Source organism: Rhagoletis zephyria, unplaced genomic scaffold (genome assembly GCF_001687245.7).
Source record: "Rhagoletis zephyria isolate East Lansing unplaced genomic scaffold, Rhagoletis_zephyria_1.1 Rzeph_scaffold_00569, whole genome shotgun sequence".
Taxonomy (NCBI): Eukaryota; Metazoa; Arthropoda; class Insecta; order Diptera; family Tephritidae; genus Rhagoletis; species Rhagoletis zephyria.
Window position 1 is genome coordinate 197,155 of NW_016157653.1, and position 17,111 is coordinate 214,265.

At 41.3% G+C, this 17,111-nt stretch overlaps 1 long non-coding RNA gene across 1 annotated transcript; it reads right to left on the minus strand.

The window, feature by feature from the left end:
- Window positions 1–749: 749 nt before the first annotated feature.
- LOC108360429 (uncharacterized) lies at window positions 750–14,999 on the minus strand. Its single transcript, XR_001847104.1, has 3 exons — window positions 14,989–14,999; window positions 6,564–6,571; window positions 750–828 (listed from the first exon to the last, which is right to left on the minus strand). It is a non-coding gene; the product is annotated as an uncharacterized LOC108360429 (long non-coding RNA).
- Window positions 15,000–17,111: the final 2,112 nt, after the last annotated feature.

Genomic DNA, 17,111 nt, shown 5'->3' on the forward strand with positions numbered 1-17,111 from the left:
TATAAATATTTAATGTGATATAAATAATTATGTAAATACTGAAAAAGTAATGGTTATTTATCACTATCTAGACCAATGCAATTCGGGAGCTTTCCCTACTGGGTTGCATGTATCTGATATCTTGAACTCACTTCTTATCGCGTTATGGATAATATTCGTGTGACAGAAGAAGAAATGTGCAGAATATGTGGAATGTAAAAATATATTTATGTAGATATGTACAAAAATTTACGTATGAAGCCGAGTATATGGCTAAGCTATGGTTTGTCACAGCAGTGGTGAGTTAAGAAACGAAAACAACAGAGAATTTGTATTTGCAAATATTTACATATGAAGCCGAAGATATGGCTAAGCTACGCTTTGTCACCGCAGTGGTGGGTGAACAAGTACGAAAAACCAGAGAGTTTGTTTTAATTACAATGCGTATGTATGTATGTGTGCGGGAATGCACAAGTGGATATAATAATACGTAAAGAGCCGCTCACCGCTGAGGAGAGGGGGCTTTGATTTACGTTCTCTTAGCTTGGTGAGTGCAGCAGAGAAAAGCGAGGTAGAAAGATATGAAAATAAGCTAGAGTGCGTTTGGTATGTGTGGACTGTATTGTCCGATGAGCAACAGCGACTCTCTTAGCTATTATAGGAATAGTAGCAGAAAATGCAACTTGTAACAATGCTTATATGTGCGAACGTATGTACATATGGTATATGGGGCAAAATGCACTTATGTTTTCGGCACTTTGTTAAGCCAAGTTCAACTAACTATGCGACCAACGGCAAAAATTGGTAAGCAGAGGAAAGTATATGATTTTAATGTGCTAATATTTTGTTCTTGCACAGTGGGACACAGTAGGCATATAAAACTGCAACGGAATTTTGTTTGGATTATGTATAAAATTTTGCATATATGTACATATATATATATATATATATATATATATATATATTTGGCGGTATGTGGAGCTATACCGCCTTCCGGAAAACGGAATTTTTCTACCAAAATTTTAATAGCGGCAAATTGCCGTTGTGGAATTTTTGGGCGGCAAGAAAATGTCCGCAATTTTAGTAAAACCGTTTTGGCGAGAAAAAATATGCCTTTTGTTAAATTATATATATATATATATATGTATGTATGTGTACACACGTATGTATGCCCGTTGGCAGTTTATTAGAAATAATATAACTTTTAAGAAAATAAAAGTTATGTTATTTAAATTTTTTTAAGGAAATTAAAAATTTGCCTACTTACTACTTTCCTTGATTTATGTATGTATAGGTATGTAAGTGAGCTCCTTTATGTTTTTTCGCCTGGTGTTGTTGTTGCCGCTGATACTGATGAAGTTGCAGATGATCGACCTTATGCTGGCCGACGGTTTGGCTAGGTGATGGCTGCTGATGACGCTTTGATAAAACCTTCGGTTGTTGTTGGGCTTCTTTGGGGCACAGCTTGTGGTAGTTCACTAAACTTTATTGATTGCCTTGTATGTATTTTGTATGGATTTTTTTCACCAAAATTTTTATTTTTCACAGTTATTGTTATTTTTGTATATGTTTGTATGTATACAAAAAAGGCAATTTTTTTTTTTTCGAAATGTATGTGTAGACTCAAGTAGCCCAACTTTTAACACACTACTTGCACTTGTATGCACTTTAGTTAATGATTTTTTTTTTTATTGTTTTTTCCACCTTTTGGCTGTTTTATATTAATTTTTTGCGGACGTGCGAGTAGGGTTTTTTTTTTGAGTTGTTATAAGATTTAAAAAGTTTTTCCTTAGGAGCTGGGCCACGGTTGGCTGCGAAGGACCATGAATAATCCACTGGTCGCCTTCGCACTCACCTCTTTACACACTTTATTTCCACTTAAAATAAATGCTTTGGTTTAAATTTTTAAATATATGATTTCCAAAGTTTAATTTTCTGTTTGTGTGGCTTAGTTTTTTACAATTTCAATCTTTACGGGTAAGCGTATATATGTATGTATATATACGATGTACGTAAACTAGTACTTATTAAAATGGTTTTAAAAATATTTGCAGTAACTTCCGTTGTTGAGTAAAAAAGGGGGGCGCGTGCGCGATGTCCGACGTTTGCTAGCTGAACTGCTTTGTGCTGATTTCGCACGACGATGGGGAGGCGGCCGTGCGCGCTCGGTAATTATTTTCGGAGTCGCTTCGACTCCACTGCCGCCAAAGGATGCGCGCACGGCCGCTGAATTCGATTTAAGCGGCGGCTTAGACACATACCAAATTCTAGATCAGCAGACATGTATGAAGAAAATTGAAATTTTTCACTTTTTCTGCTCGTTGTTGCGACAGGTATGAACGTTTATAGTACACAATGCAGACAGAACTTAATATTTGTATAGAAAAGTATAAACCCAACAAACATTTGGAGTCACAAACAAGTCAATTTTATTTTTTAAACTGATTCACATTATATCTTTACAGAAGACTGTAAGGATTAATCATTAAAATAATAAATTTTAATAGTTTTAATTTTTTATTAATACCTTTATGTAACTACATATATCATATATCGTCGCCTGAAATGCAAAACGACGTAACTAACTTCTTTGTTGAAATGCGAAAAGTCGTAACTGATAAAAAATTTTAAATTCACTTTGTGATTGATATGATGGATTTCATCGAATTACAACTCCCCACATCGTTTTATGAAAAAGATTATTAGACACGACTTTTTCCATTTCATTGACGATGTTTGTAACGACTTTTTCCATTTCAGGTGACGATATGTATAATAATGATACGAACACATACATACATCCCTATACATATGTTTGACAGAAACTTTCAGAAACTTTCGTTTACGTTGTGTGCGCGGTGGGCGGAGCGAGAAGGGGCACGGCTCCTCTTACACCTCAGTTTAGAGAGGTCATGAGCCGCCGTTTACAGAAATGCAAATTCCGACTGTCTTACAAAAATTGGAAAAAATCTAAACTTTCCCTTGTTTTGAGTAGAGTAGGCATTGACTTGAGCCTTTCCGTGTTGCCAGAGAAAAGGGGGCCCGCCCACGGTATATACCATTTCTTATATTTAAAATGTTCCTTTTGCGGAGGCGGTCTTCAGCCGCGCTTAGGGATTAAACCTTTACTAAATAGAATTCTCCTTTCTGTGTGGCCACAGAAGAGAAGCGGAACTACTTTCTGCGTATTGAAAAAAACGGGATTAGTATATTCACCAAAAAACCTACAAACATGACTCCATAACTAGCCGTATGTGAGGGCAATAAGAGTCTAGTATGAATAATTTGTACCTATAAATGCTTGCTGGGAAGACGTAGATCGGCATACCGAGATGTTCGTTCACTTCAACGATGACAACGAAATGATGTTTGAACAACGTGTCGCATAGGTGTATACTGAACTGACAAGCGACCAAGTATGCATACAAGTTTGATTGTGTATACATATTCTGCTTATGATAAAAACACGAAAATACTTTAAAGTAAGGAACAATTTATCTGCCCTGTAAGTAAAGGCAACTTTACTGCTTACATTAGAAAACGGCCCTAAACCGTATTATAAAGTAAATAAACTACGTTCCTCTTATTCGATATTTATTTAATATAAAATTTGCGCGGTGGACCGAAATGCAAGCGAACAGCAAAACAAATTTATTATAATAATAAATACAATTAAAAACGGGCTGTATAAAGAAAAATGGCCAATTTTGATTTTTCGTTAAATGAATTATTCGTTTATACGGGTTTTCTAGCCGATGTGAGAAATAAAAAACTGATTTGAAAACAAATTTGAGTCAATACACTTTTCGATTTCAACGCGCATTGAAATTTTGTTTATGCATCTAATTTGAACCACACCAAACTGAGTCACAGCGTTTTATGTGTCGGTATAAACAAGGTATTTGTAGCCCATTCAATTGTAGTGTAAGGAAGTGCAAGTTTCTAGTGGTTAAAAATTACCGTTGATTTTTTAGAATTTTTTTTTGTGGAGGGTGTTGCGCATCCATAAATATGACACATAATCAAAAAACAGCAACACTCTTCACAAAAAAAAATTCTAAAAAATCAACGGTAATTTTTAACGACTAGAAACTTGGACTTTCTTATACATAGATAGATAGGTAGATAGTTAGATATAGCACTGCGGCAGGTAGGTCTATTGTGACCTTAGCTCATCACAATACGTCGACCAGCCCCAGGTACTCTAAAAATTGTATAATAGATCCCTCGGGTAGTGAGTGTATGTGCTCCTCTCTAGGCCACAGGTGCCCTATGCTCCTATTTCTCCTGCGTGCAACGACCTCACACTCCGCAAGAAGGTGTAAAGGAGTTTGTCTTTGGCCTCATCGCAAAAGCGACACAAGTCGCAGGACCAGATTCCTAGTTTATATAGGTGCCCTGTAAGCCTGCCTCTAAGTGGCCCGTCAAAACCCCTGTCATTATTCGTAGTTTCTCCTTGGGGAGGTCCATCAGTAACCTATATCTTATCAGATTGTCTCCTCCTAGTATTCTTTTTGCCTGACGTAGACCCATGGTGTTACGCCAGTGCAGTTCGCTTAGTTTGGTATTTTCCTTTCTGAGCATTTCCTTTACGGTTTTGGGTCCCACTGCAAGGAAGGGCTCAGGTCCTATCGGGGTCGGGGCAGCGGCCATTCTGGCCAGATAGTCTGCTTCCTCATTACCTGCGACCCCCATGTGGCCTGGTACCCACATCAGTTTAATCTCATTAACCTCTGCCAGTGCTTTAAGCCTCTCTAAACACTCTAAAACCAAGGACTTATTCTCGAATGCTGAGAGAGCCATAAGTGCCGCCTGACTATCGCTTAATATAAGTACCCTTTCGTTCCTATAATTCCTGCGAATGTTAACCTCGGCACATTCCTCATTTCTCTTTCCTCCTATCATGAATAAAAATTTCCTGAGGATTTTTCCTCTTTTGCCTTTCCTCCTATTCTAAACGATTTTCGAAAAAGGGAAAATGTATTTCGCGAAAAAAGTAGGTATTAATAATAATAATAACAATAGATTGGTGCTTACACATATGTTAGTGTTTGGCCGAGCTTCTCCTCCGTTTTTGTGCGTGCGCCTTGATGTTGTCACACAAAGCGGAGGGACCTACAGTTTTACGCCGACTCCGAACGGCGATTGTATTTTTATGAGAAGCTGTTTTTAATGGCAGAAATACACTCGGAGGTTTGCCATTGCCTGCGGAGGGACGACCGCTGTTAAGAAAAAACCCTTTTTTCTATATTTTTTGCGATGTTGCTTTGACCAGGGACTGAACCCAGGCGTTGCGGAGTGGAAGCTAATCACAATTTAAAGAAAATTTGGTGTAATAAAACGTTTAATCCTTTCATTCCAAACAACAGATGAAAAGCTAGGCCGGACATTGCACGTGGCTTCCATAAGGGCAATAGAGACGAAGTTTCCCGGTTGTGGCGGAACGCTGAAGTAGAACTAAGCTCCGCAGGTCCACCCACAAAAAATACGACTGAGTGGAAAAAGGTTTTTAAAAGTGATTAAATAAGTAGTTTTCGTTTTAAGTTGTCGTTTTTTTTACTTTTTATAGGTGGACCGACTAAAAGAAAATATGTGCGTCAAAAGGCGGCGCAAAATTTAAAAGCCAGCAAAGGCACGGGTGGTGGCCCAAACACCCAAAAGAAACTTTCTCCCAATGAGGAAGCTATATATGTAGGCTAACCGAGTGTTAGTTTAAATTAAAAAAACCCGATAGACTTGCGTTTTAATTATTTAACACACGTAGGCAGTTTGGCGACTGTTCAGGTTGGTGGTTGTCGAGCGAGTAAATTCGGTCCGTTATTATCGTTTCTTAGTTTGTCTTCTGTTTCGTTGGCAGTCAGCGTTGCAATGACCAGTATCGTTTTGGGTTGCTGTCCTGTTACTGTCCCACATATATAAACTCATTGGGATGAAGGAAAGTGTTGAAGGCGTCTACTTTTGGATTGCCACCTTCAAGTGTGTCTAGGATCATTGAAGAACCTGAGCGTGACGAGTCTGACTTTATAGAATATTTAGAGGAAGTGGAAATAGAGATACGTGAGTCTGAAATAAGTCCACTTGTTACAGTCGACGAACCATCGCCTCCGCCACCGCCAGTAAATGTAGCTCCAGAAAACAGATCTACTGTAAAAAAGCCGAAAGCATCCTCCGACCTTCTTGAAGCTAAACTAAAGACTCAGCAAGCTTTATTAGAAGCAGTTACGAGTTTAACCGAACATCATGAAGAGCAGAGAAGGCACTTCGAAGAAACATCTAAACTTCCTGAAGATGAAAATGTGAAGTATTTGGTTTAATTATTATTTTTATACAAATTTCTAGTTTTTTGAACGCTTATATGTATAACTTCTTTTAATTATTATTTAGTACCAGATTGACCGAGCTTTGACCGGAGTGCATATACTTTTTAAAGTTTTCAAGATTCTGATAGCTTTAAAAAATATTTTGAAATAAAAAAAAATGGATTTCGATATCAATTAAGTAAATCTCTTACTCCAAAATTTAGGTGCCAACCCTATTGCGAAATACGCTGGAATGAATGGTACATATCTTGAGCGTATATGTACTGTGCATACTTAAAAAAATGTTGATTGAAATTAACAAAATAAAAATTTGTATTACATAGAAGCGTGGCAACCCTGATGGAAAATATTTTCTGACGAAAGTTCTCAACAATACCTTTCTTTTGATATGCATATTGCGATGTTTTAGATAAATTGTGTAGAATCGAAAATAAGTGGCAACCTTATGCTAATATCTTAAGGGTAACATTTTGTATTTAGGGAAAGCATTGTTTAAGAACCTTTTCTTGGTACCCATGAGTATTAATATTTTACCTTTTTTTCTAAAAAAAAATTTAATGAATGTGCGATTCAAAATAGGTGGCAACCCTATTAAAATAGTTTGTAATTAGGGATCTTTGAAATACCTTCCAATTGATACCCATATTACGATGTTTTAATTGATTTGTAACTAATTTTGAACAGGTGGCAACCTTATAGAGTCTTCTTGGAGATAGTGCCTATTCAGATAACCTTAAAATCCAAAATTTTATCTGTGTAAAAAATTTCATCGAAATCGTTCCCGAGAACGCTATGGATATATATATATATACAAGAGTTGCTCGTTTAATGTAATAAGATTTAGCTCACAAGTGCCTTTTCTACTCTTCATGATGTTCTGCTAAACTCGTTACTGCTAGAGTAATTGTTTTTTTATTAAGCAAGCCTTAATATTTAGTTCAGCTTCCGGAACGTCGGAGGATGCTTTCAGCTTCTTTCTAGTAGGTCTCCTATCTTTGATTCCTCGCTTAGCGATACCTTTTTGTAGCACCGGTCAAAAAATTGTAACTTACAAAGATTGCGGCAACTCGAATGGATTTATGGCATCACGCAATTTTCGTCGTTCGACTCTGCGCTATCAACCGTTTTTGCTCTTCCTCTGCTACTAAGCGAAACGCGATTGAATGCATTGTTTTAGTTATTTTTTTGTTGCAAATGTCGATGAGCGCTTCCAAAACTGAACGTTGTCCTACAAACGATTAACCTTTAATTTAAACAAATATTTAAATTTCCGGAGCACTAGCTTATTAATAATGTGGCTTCCAAAATTCACAGTGGCAACTGAACATAGCAAAGGGTACCCTTATGATATCGAAATAAAAAGCTTTGAACTTACCCATGTAGTCAAAAGTTTGAACCACAATTTAAAATAAAGAATTGAAATTTTCGCGCACTAATTTATTAATAGCTTCAATTGCAAATTCACTTGTAATGTGTAAAACACGCAAATTAAATGGCGGGAGTTGAGCTGTCAAAAACTGTCACACAGCTCTTCGAAAGTTCGAAGTTTCTGCTCCGAAATTTTCCGGGAAAATGCTGCTCCCTTGCAGTTTAGAATAGGAGGATTTTATTCTCGAGAAAAGTAAAATCCGCAAGAAATGAAATCCTCGTTAATATTCAGAATTGGGCTAATTCTAATGGCGTAGACCTCAGCTGGAAAGATGCTAGGGAACGTTCCCAGGGGTACCAAAAGTTTCAGCCTGGGGCCATACACGAACGCTCCAATCCCCTCAGGTGTTTTGGAGCCATCAGGGTACCACTGTATTTTGATCGCCTGTATGTGACTCTCCATAATAGAGGTACACCAGGTCGCCTTGTTGTAGGTGTAGGTCTTGAAATTTCTTTTGTAGACAACCTAAGGTCCACAGTAGAGGAGATAATACCCCCCCTTGCGGGCACCCTTTTGTCGTTTGTATTTGAATGATACTATCACCGATTTCCGTCTCGCCGATCCTGGTCTGCAGTAACCTTGCTATCCATCGCCGGATGGTTAGCTGAACGATATGTTTCTCAAGGGCTCTGTGGACTCCCAAATGGCAGGCGTTATCGAAGGCCCCCTCAATATCGAGGAAGACACACATCACCACCTCATCTCACTCAAAGGCCCCTTGTATTTCGTCCGTTAAGGCATACAGCGCAGTGTTCGTGTACGCGTGCTGGTTGGAATGCAGAGGGGTTTATTTCCGAGTGTTAAACCTGATTTCATGGTCAATAATTTTCTCCATTGCCTTTATCATAAAGGATGTGAGACTTATCGGCCTGAATGACTTGGTCAGAGAGTAATCTCTATTGCCTGCCTTCGGGATTAAGATAACCCTGGCCCTCTGCCACAACTTGGGAATGTGGGCCAGTGCTAGACTGTCCCTCATAATAACCACAAGATGTGGAAGTAAAAGCTCCCCGCCCTGCTTCAGCAACACGACATATACCATCCACCCCAGGGGCCTTGTACCGTTCGAAGGAGTCCAAAGCCCACCGCACTATTGACCGGTTTATAAGGCTTTTAGCTAGCTTCCAGTCCGGTGGGGATGGCCTGAACACACGGAACATCGTATCCCTGGGGGTGGGAATGGCGTCCGGAAAGTGCAGGTGCTGCAGGAGTGGATGCGATGTTCCTACAAAAGGTCCTGAAGCTGCTACGCTTGGCCTTTCTATTCTCCTTATTGTATTTTGTCAGACTGACTGAGTATTCCTTACAGTTCCCGGTGCGCTTTGCCCTATTGAAAGTCTGCGCACCTCCTTCCTAAGAAGCGAGAGTTCCCGTGACCACCAGGGAGGCTGAGCCTTCCCCTTAGGTTTTGACACGGGACATCTGGGCGTAAAGGCATCCAAAATAGTTCAGTTCAGTAGTTCAGCCTATTAACCCTGTCCTCTAACGCCATACAATCTACCTTTCATTGTTGTGCCTCTATCCTGGTTAGGTTCAGTCTAAGTACCTCTTCATATTTGGCCCATTCTGTTTTCCTGGGGTTTCTCTTGGGGTAACCTGTCTGACAATCAACTCCCAGTGCAAACCGGATAATAATGTGATGCGGCAGTCAAGGCTCAGATGAGACCTGCCACTGAGCGATCAGAGGACTGGCCAGTCTGTTGCTGAGAGCGATGTCGAGAACTTTCTCTCTGACCCTAGTAATGAACGTTGGTTCATTACCGACATTGTGAATGCTCAGGTCTTCGCTAATAATATATAGGCACTCACCCCTCCATCTCCTTGCCATCAACTTTCACGGTGGTCTGAACCGCTACCAGATCCTGTGTAAGAAACTCTGTAATGCAAAAATAATTAATATTATTCTTCAACACTACACACGCTCTGGGCCTATCGCAGGAGAGGTCCCAAATTACCTTATTGTTATTGTGGTTGAGGCCCCTCACCTGGTCCCTGTAGGTCCACGGTTCCTGTATTAGGAGTATTCCCGGGTACTCCGTGGCAAACCTGCTTGCAATGGCCGCCGAGGCGGCCACCGCGTGATGCCGGTTGACCTGGGCTACTTGTACTGCTGGTGACTTCATAATTGGGGCTCGTCGTCGATATCCGAGAACCGCGCGTCGCCCTCGCCTCCTCTATCGAATTCGAGCCTGCCAATGTCCGGTAGAAGCTCCTGTGGGGTGCACACGTTGTCGGGGGCACTTGTCCCGGAACTCACAGGAGCTGGTGCCTGTGCCGGTTCTGTTAGATGGTTGGCTGGTACCTGTGCCGGTTCTGTCAGCTGGTTGGCTGGTAGGGCCGTGTTCGACTCGGTCGCTGGGGCAGCAGGGGAGTCAGTCAACACACATGTCTTGCGACTCTGACTCCTTGCTGCCTGTTGTCTTTTGCCACCACGACCTCACCGTGATGTAGCTGTACCGGAAGTTGACGTTAAATCCGGCCATCTTAATGCTGATTTACGACGCCTCGTCGATGCCCAGGTTACGCCTGAGACCGTTGTCTTCAGCGCCGCACGATACCACCTTCCACGCAGCCGTATGGACACCCTCGTTCTGGGCCTGGATGAGCCCCAGCACATACTCAGCCGATTTCTCGACACATCTTGGGAGGAACACCGAGATTATATGCACCGGCGGGATGCCTCCCCCTTTTGGTGGATAGCACGGGTCCCTTCCACCCCTCAATAACCGGTGCCTTCCACAAGGAGCATGCCTGACCTGAAATAAACCCCACAGAACACCAGTGGGTGCTTCCACCCTTTTAGGACCTTATCCATAATAGCATCCTGGAGTACGGTTGGGTCCTCAGGGCATATGGAAGCTGTAGGGTAATCACAGGGCAACACAGCCACCTGGATGCCTTTAAGAGCATCAGAATAGCTGTGCTGCTGAGTGGTTCCCTTCTGTTGCCGACCCTGGCCTCTGTTGCTGTTACCCGCTTCTCTGCTTTTCAGCAGGTGCGGGTAGTTCACTCTGCTGCTTACCACCGGTTGCAGCTCTGTTGCCCCTGCGCTTGCGCCCTTCGCGCTCACGTTCCTCTCGATCCACCTCTTGCCGTACTTCCGCCATATCGCGGGCTTCATTCGCCGATTTCCGGAGCGACGCCGACGCTCAGTTCGATGCCTGCTTGCAGAGCGATGCCTGTTCTTTGGGAGTAATGCTTCTGCTCCCGTAAGGCCCTCCGAACGATGCTGCGCCCGATCCACGCCGCCACTGCTAGTGCTTGGCTTCTCTTCTCTGGCGTGTTCTATGAAGAGGGCAGCCTCTTCCTCGGTTAGGCTCTCTTAGGCACCTGCGCCTGGTGCATGCCAGCATGTTACTGCCGTGCGTGGCCGTTGCTGTTTTTTGTGTCGTTGTTGCTATTTTCGCATCAGTTGCTGCTGTAGTTGCTGTTGACGCTGTTGCTGCTGGGTTAGCGATAGTTGCAGTTGTGGCTTGTTTTCGCGTTTGCTTTTATGTTTTGGTTGTTGTTGTTTTTCTTGCTTTTGTTTAGTTGTTTAGGAGAGCTCAGCAGTCTAATTAATGGAAGAGGATCTCATCTGGTCCGCCGCGCCAGCGCCCCATGTCGCGGTAAGGCCACCGATACTCCTCGATGCGGCCCGGTGGCGAAGAGGCGCCGTTATAATACAGCCGGTTTATACCCTCCTGGCTGCAAACCGTCCAATAGGCACGGTGTCGCATCACACCCTGGATCAGGAGGTGGCAGATCTTGGTCACCGTTCGCCGGCAGCCCTAATCTGGAGATAAGGCAGCGCAGAAGCGGCGAGCGGACTGGTCGGCGATTCAGCTAAGCCCCCGCACCAACGACAAGGTGCCTGCCCTAGCGGGGGGTTCTTATACATGCTACAATTGAATTAGCTACAAAACTGCACACCCGAAAATAAATATTCTAATTAAAAATTTTTAAATTTTGATGAAAATTTTTTAAAATTTGATTAATTTTTTGCAATTTGTGCAAGCTTTTAAACTTTTATTATTGTGGTTTCTGTTATGGATTGAATTATATTTTAAATTAAAATTATTTAAAATAAATAAATGAACACAATTTGCAAACAATATCATTTTGAATTTCGTTGCTAATTATTTGATCGCATCTGTTTGTACAGGAAAGGAAAGCTTAACGTCGAAAAGCTGCAATCACAACAGACAGCCAGCTCTTTCGCTACTCGACTCTCACACCTGCTCTCAGAGAGCACTCTTCAACAAACCGACATATGCGAGCAGTGGAACCACATTTCCCGCTCATTAAGTACCGCCGCCGAAGAAGTAGTCGGATTTCAGCGAGCCCGAAAGAACAACTGGTACGATGAGGAGCGTCAGCGAGCTGCAGAGAAAAAAGATGCCGCCTACAAAACCACGCTGCGATCGGGCGCAACGCGCGCTATGTGGGACCGCTATAGGGATCTGAAGAGGGAAGCGAGACGTATTTGCCGCAACAAGAAGAGAGAGGCAGAAATACGTGAGTGCGAAGAGCTTGAAATGCTGGCCGACAGGAAGAATGCCCGAAAATTTTACCAGAGAGTTAGGCGACTTACGGAAGGTTTCAAGACCAATAATGGCGACCTAGTAACTGATGTCAGAGCGTACTTAAATTATGGAGGGAACACTTTTCCGCTCTACTAAATGGTATCAGCACGGAAAGTAGTGGAGAAGAAGAACCCGAGCCCGCACTCGATGAAGACGGAGTCGACGTTCCACCGCCTGACTTTCACGAGGTACAAATAGCAATAACGCGGCTCAAAAACAACAAAGATGCTGGAGCTGACAGCCTGCCAGCTGAGCTATTCAAGTACGGTGGCGAGGAGTTGATAAGGTGCATGATCAACTCTTGTGCAGAATATGGTCAGATGAACGCATGCCCGACGACTGGAATTTAAGTGTGCTCTGCCCAATCCACAAGAAAGGTGACCCCGCCATTCGCCCCGACTACCGCGGGATCAGCTTTCTAAGCATAGGTTACAAGGTCTTATCGAGCGTATTGTGTGAAAGACTGAAGCCCACCGTCAATGAACTGATTAGGCCTTATCAGTGTGGCTTTAGACCTGGCAAATCCACCATAGACCAGGTATTCACAATACGCCAAATCTTGGAAAAGACCCGCGAGAAAAGGATCGCAACTCACCACCTATTTGTCGACTTTAAAGCCGCTTTTGACAGCACTAAAAGGAGTTGCCTATACGTCGCTATGTCTGAATTTGGCATCCCCTCAAAACTCATACGGCTGTGTAAAATGACGTTGACCAATACCACCAGCCCCGTCAGAATTGGGAAAGACCTCTCCGAGCCGTTCACACTCGCTTTCATGTGACTTCTTAAACCAGATGTTGGAGAAGATAATAAGAGCTGCAGAACTGAACCGCTCAGGAACAATTTACTACAAGAGCGTGCAATTGCTGGCTTATGCCGACGACATCGACATCATCGGTAATAAAAACCGCTCAGTCTGTTCTGCCTTTTCCAAGTTGTATAGGGAAGCAAAGCGAATGGACGAAGTATCTCCTGTCATCAAACAAACAGTCAGCACATTCGCGCCTTGGCACCCACGTCACTGTTGACAGTTACAATTTCGAGAAAGTAGAGAATTTCGTTTAATTGTGAACTAGCATTAACATCGATAATAATGTCAGCATTGAAATCCAACGCAGAATCACTCTAACCAACAAGTGCTACTTTGGACTGAGTAGGCAATTCAGGAGTCAAGTCCTCTCTCGACGTACGAAAACCACGCTCTATAAGTCACTCATCATGCCCGTGCTGGTATATGGCGGAGAAGCATGGACAATGACAACATCCGATGAGGCGGCTCTTGGAGTGTTTGAGAGAAAAATTTTGCGGAAGATTTACGGTCCTTTACGCATTGGCGACGGCGAGTACCGCAGACGATGGAACGATGAGCTGTATGAACTTTACAACGATATGGACATAGTGCAGCGAATTAAAAACAGCGGCTCCGCTGGCTTGGCCATTTCGTTCGAATGGACACCGACGCTCCAGCTCTGAAAGTATTCAACTCGGAACCCGCTGGTGGTAGCAGAGGAAGAGGGAGGCCCCCACTGCGATGGAAAGATCAGGTGGAGAAGGACCTGACTTCACTTGGCGTTTCCAATTGGCGTCAGTTGGCACATAGGAGAAACAACTGGCCTGCTTTGCTGAACTCGGCCAAAATCGCTTAGGCGGTTACAGCGCTAAAAAAGAAGAAATAAGAAGAAGATCTGTATGTACATATGAAAAGGTGTGTCTCTTTGAAAGTCCTAGATTTGCTTGTGAGGAGGGGTAAATCAAAGTTGCTGAACTCTGTTTATTACTTTTTCAAACCCTCTAGTAGGCAGAACCGCCTCCAGACGGTCGTTAACTAAACACCTTTTTAGTGCACCTATAATAATTTTTTTCTTTATTCGTAAGGCACGATCTTTAGACAAAAATCCTACCCTTACGGCGAAGTAAATTTTAATCCGTTATGTCAATCCATTTTATTTTAATTGGCAGTTGAATTACAGATTTTGAAAACACGGTTAAAATTAATTATTTCTTGCTATTTAGTAATTTCGTAATTAAATAAATTTTTTCTTTTGAAAAATTTTTTGATATAAAAAAATTCGGTAGATTTCGTTGTTAAAAGCACCGTATTTTAATATAAGTTTTATAATTATGTCACCATTCGAAATGGAGAAAATTGCTTTCGAACACAGACCGTCTACAGACCGGCTTGCCGACATTAAAAACCCCAGTTTTGCATTTTTGACCGTCTGCAGACGGCATTGCCGCTTCGTAGGTCAACATTGTGTAAGAGAAAGCTGAAAATATGAGTAAGTACATCGGCGAGCCCGTCTCCAGACGGTCTTGGGTTTTCTCCCCTGTAGGAAAAAGTTACTGTCACAGATCGAAATGGACATCAGTTTTGGATTTCTCGTGCTAAAATCACCCATTCCGGAATTTTTCAACTCATAAAAAAATTGGCCTACTAGAGGGTTAAAATGCGTTTTATCCAAAGAAACTTCGTTATTTGAATTTATGCTTATGTGCCTTTTATTTAGAAATATATGTGGTGCGCAAAAAAAAATATCGATATTTTCGATATTATTTTACTAAATATATCGGTATCTGATATTGTGAATTTAAAATATCGCGACACCGATGTATCAAATCTTCATTGGCGATACGCATCCCTACTATTTTCCCAGTGGGTTCTTACACGATATGTTTTTGCATCTGTAAATGTGACTTTTTCAATACATACACTGGAGAAACAAGGCAATTTCTTTTTATTGCTTATTTTTTAAATATTTATATGAGCCGTTAACTAAAAACGCATTAGGAATTAAAAACTGAGGAAACCAAAATCTACATAAATAACTTAAAGAAGTATTATTCATTTCTAGTATGCTACTTGGAAAATATAATAGGAACAAACAAATAATGCAGAATAACATTCACCTTTTTTTACAGGAAAAAAACTATCGCCAAAAATTATTAGTATTTGGTACTTCCACCCTTATATTTTATTACTTCCAAGCATCTTCTGTGCGTAGAATTGACGAGTTTAGCACAAGTTTCAGGTGATATAGAATACCTCTCTCTTAATTTTTTCCCAAAGTTCTTGCTTGTTTCGCGCTCTCTGTCCGCCAATTTTTCTTTTTAGTATTCCTGACTGTAAGGCCACTCCAAAACCGTAACCCTATTATGACTCATCCACGCCTTTACAAGCGCTGATGAATGTTTGGGGTCACTTTATAGGCATCTCCTCTCTAGCAAAAGTAAGCCTGGCTGTATTTCGAAATCCATCAAACGTTGTTCGATCCTAGCTACACCTTCTTCGCACCCTTCTGCTCAGGGCTGGCATAGAGTCAAACCCAGGGCCAGAAATTGTTATGTTGCTGGCTGTTAGGATAAGATACTGTGGCATACAGGCATGCTAGCAAGCCCAGGCTAAGCTCGTCGGTGGGTAGGGTTTTTTCTCCACAGATCTTACCGTCAGCATACATAAGCAAATAAACTCATGCCTGTGTAAGTGAACATAAGCAGAATTAGGGATGTGGTTTAAGCTAAGTGAAAAGACGAAGAGAAAGTAGAAGAACCGTCCTGTCAGGGCGGAATCAGCCCTCCCCATCTACTTAACTGCGAAGTAGCCATGGACTTCACCTCGACTCCATACCTTCGTGAAGCCCCCATAGCCCGACTTTTGTCCGTCTGGTCTAGTGTCCTGTCATGTCCAAGTTAGTCTCCCATTGTCTTTCCCTGTACCCACTTCCCCTCTTATGGCACAAGTGCAACACACACACCAAGCTGAAAAAAACGAGACTTAGCCGTTCATTATCTCCAAATTACTTAACACGAAATGTTCACTGCATGCTTCCTAATGCACAATATTTATTTAACAATCGTTTTTGCACCTCATAATCTACCTATACCATTAAGCGATCATAAATGCAATAAAAAAAAAAACGGTATTTCAAAAAAGGTATCTTAATTTACTAGTAATATAACAATAAAAAAAGATATAAACCAAGTGGATTCAAATGTATTATTAAGGATGCTATCTTAATGGTATTGCCTCTACTGTGCTTAATCTACCAAAACAACCCAAGTATGTACTCAGAAGCACATATTGGCGTGCAGTACATAAACGTATGTATAAATGTCTATATTTACGTATATGATGCAATGAAAATAATAAGCAAAATTGGAATTACAACTCACCACACTCTCCTCTGATGAAGGCGCCAGCATCCGTAGGAAAGGTCGCTGAAAAATTGTTGTAAAAAAAAAACGAGTTTGTCAACTCATCATACATACATACACATCATATTCCAATGCACAGCCTCAATGAAATGAGAACATTGCCTGCTTTGCATTTGGACATACTACTGCCTACCGTACGCTACACTAGCTGCTGATAATTCGAAATATATATATCCGCGGAATTAAATGTTTTTTTTTTCAAGAATTCGGCAAAGGCGGCTTATATAATAAATTGAAGGACGAGAGGTAAAATTGGCGGAATTGGATTACTCAAAAAAACTCCATGTCCCCGACGCGTGGTAAGCCAACAAAATCGATACAAAAAAAACCTAACCTCAAAATGTAGTTGCCACTAACGTCTACTTTTATGCGAAAGCTTATAAAAAAAAACAAAATAGTAACTATTCCAAACTTATAAATACCTACATATGAAAAAGAAATGCAAGGTAATAAAGAAATCCATATACTTAATATTACTACAAACTCATTAAATTTCGTGCAAAAATCTACTAAAACAAAGCAAACTCCAAATATAAGCAAAATTTCAGCAAAAAAGGTAAAATAAATCAAAAACAAAAAAAGCTCAGAAGCAAGCAAAAGAAAATT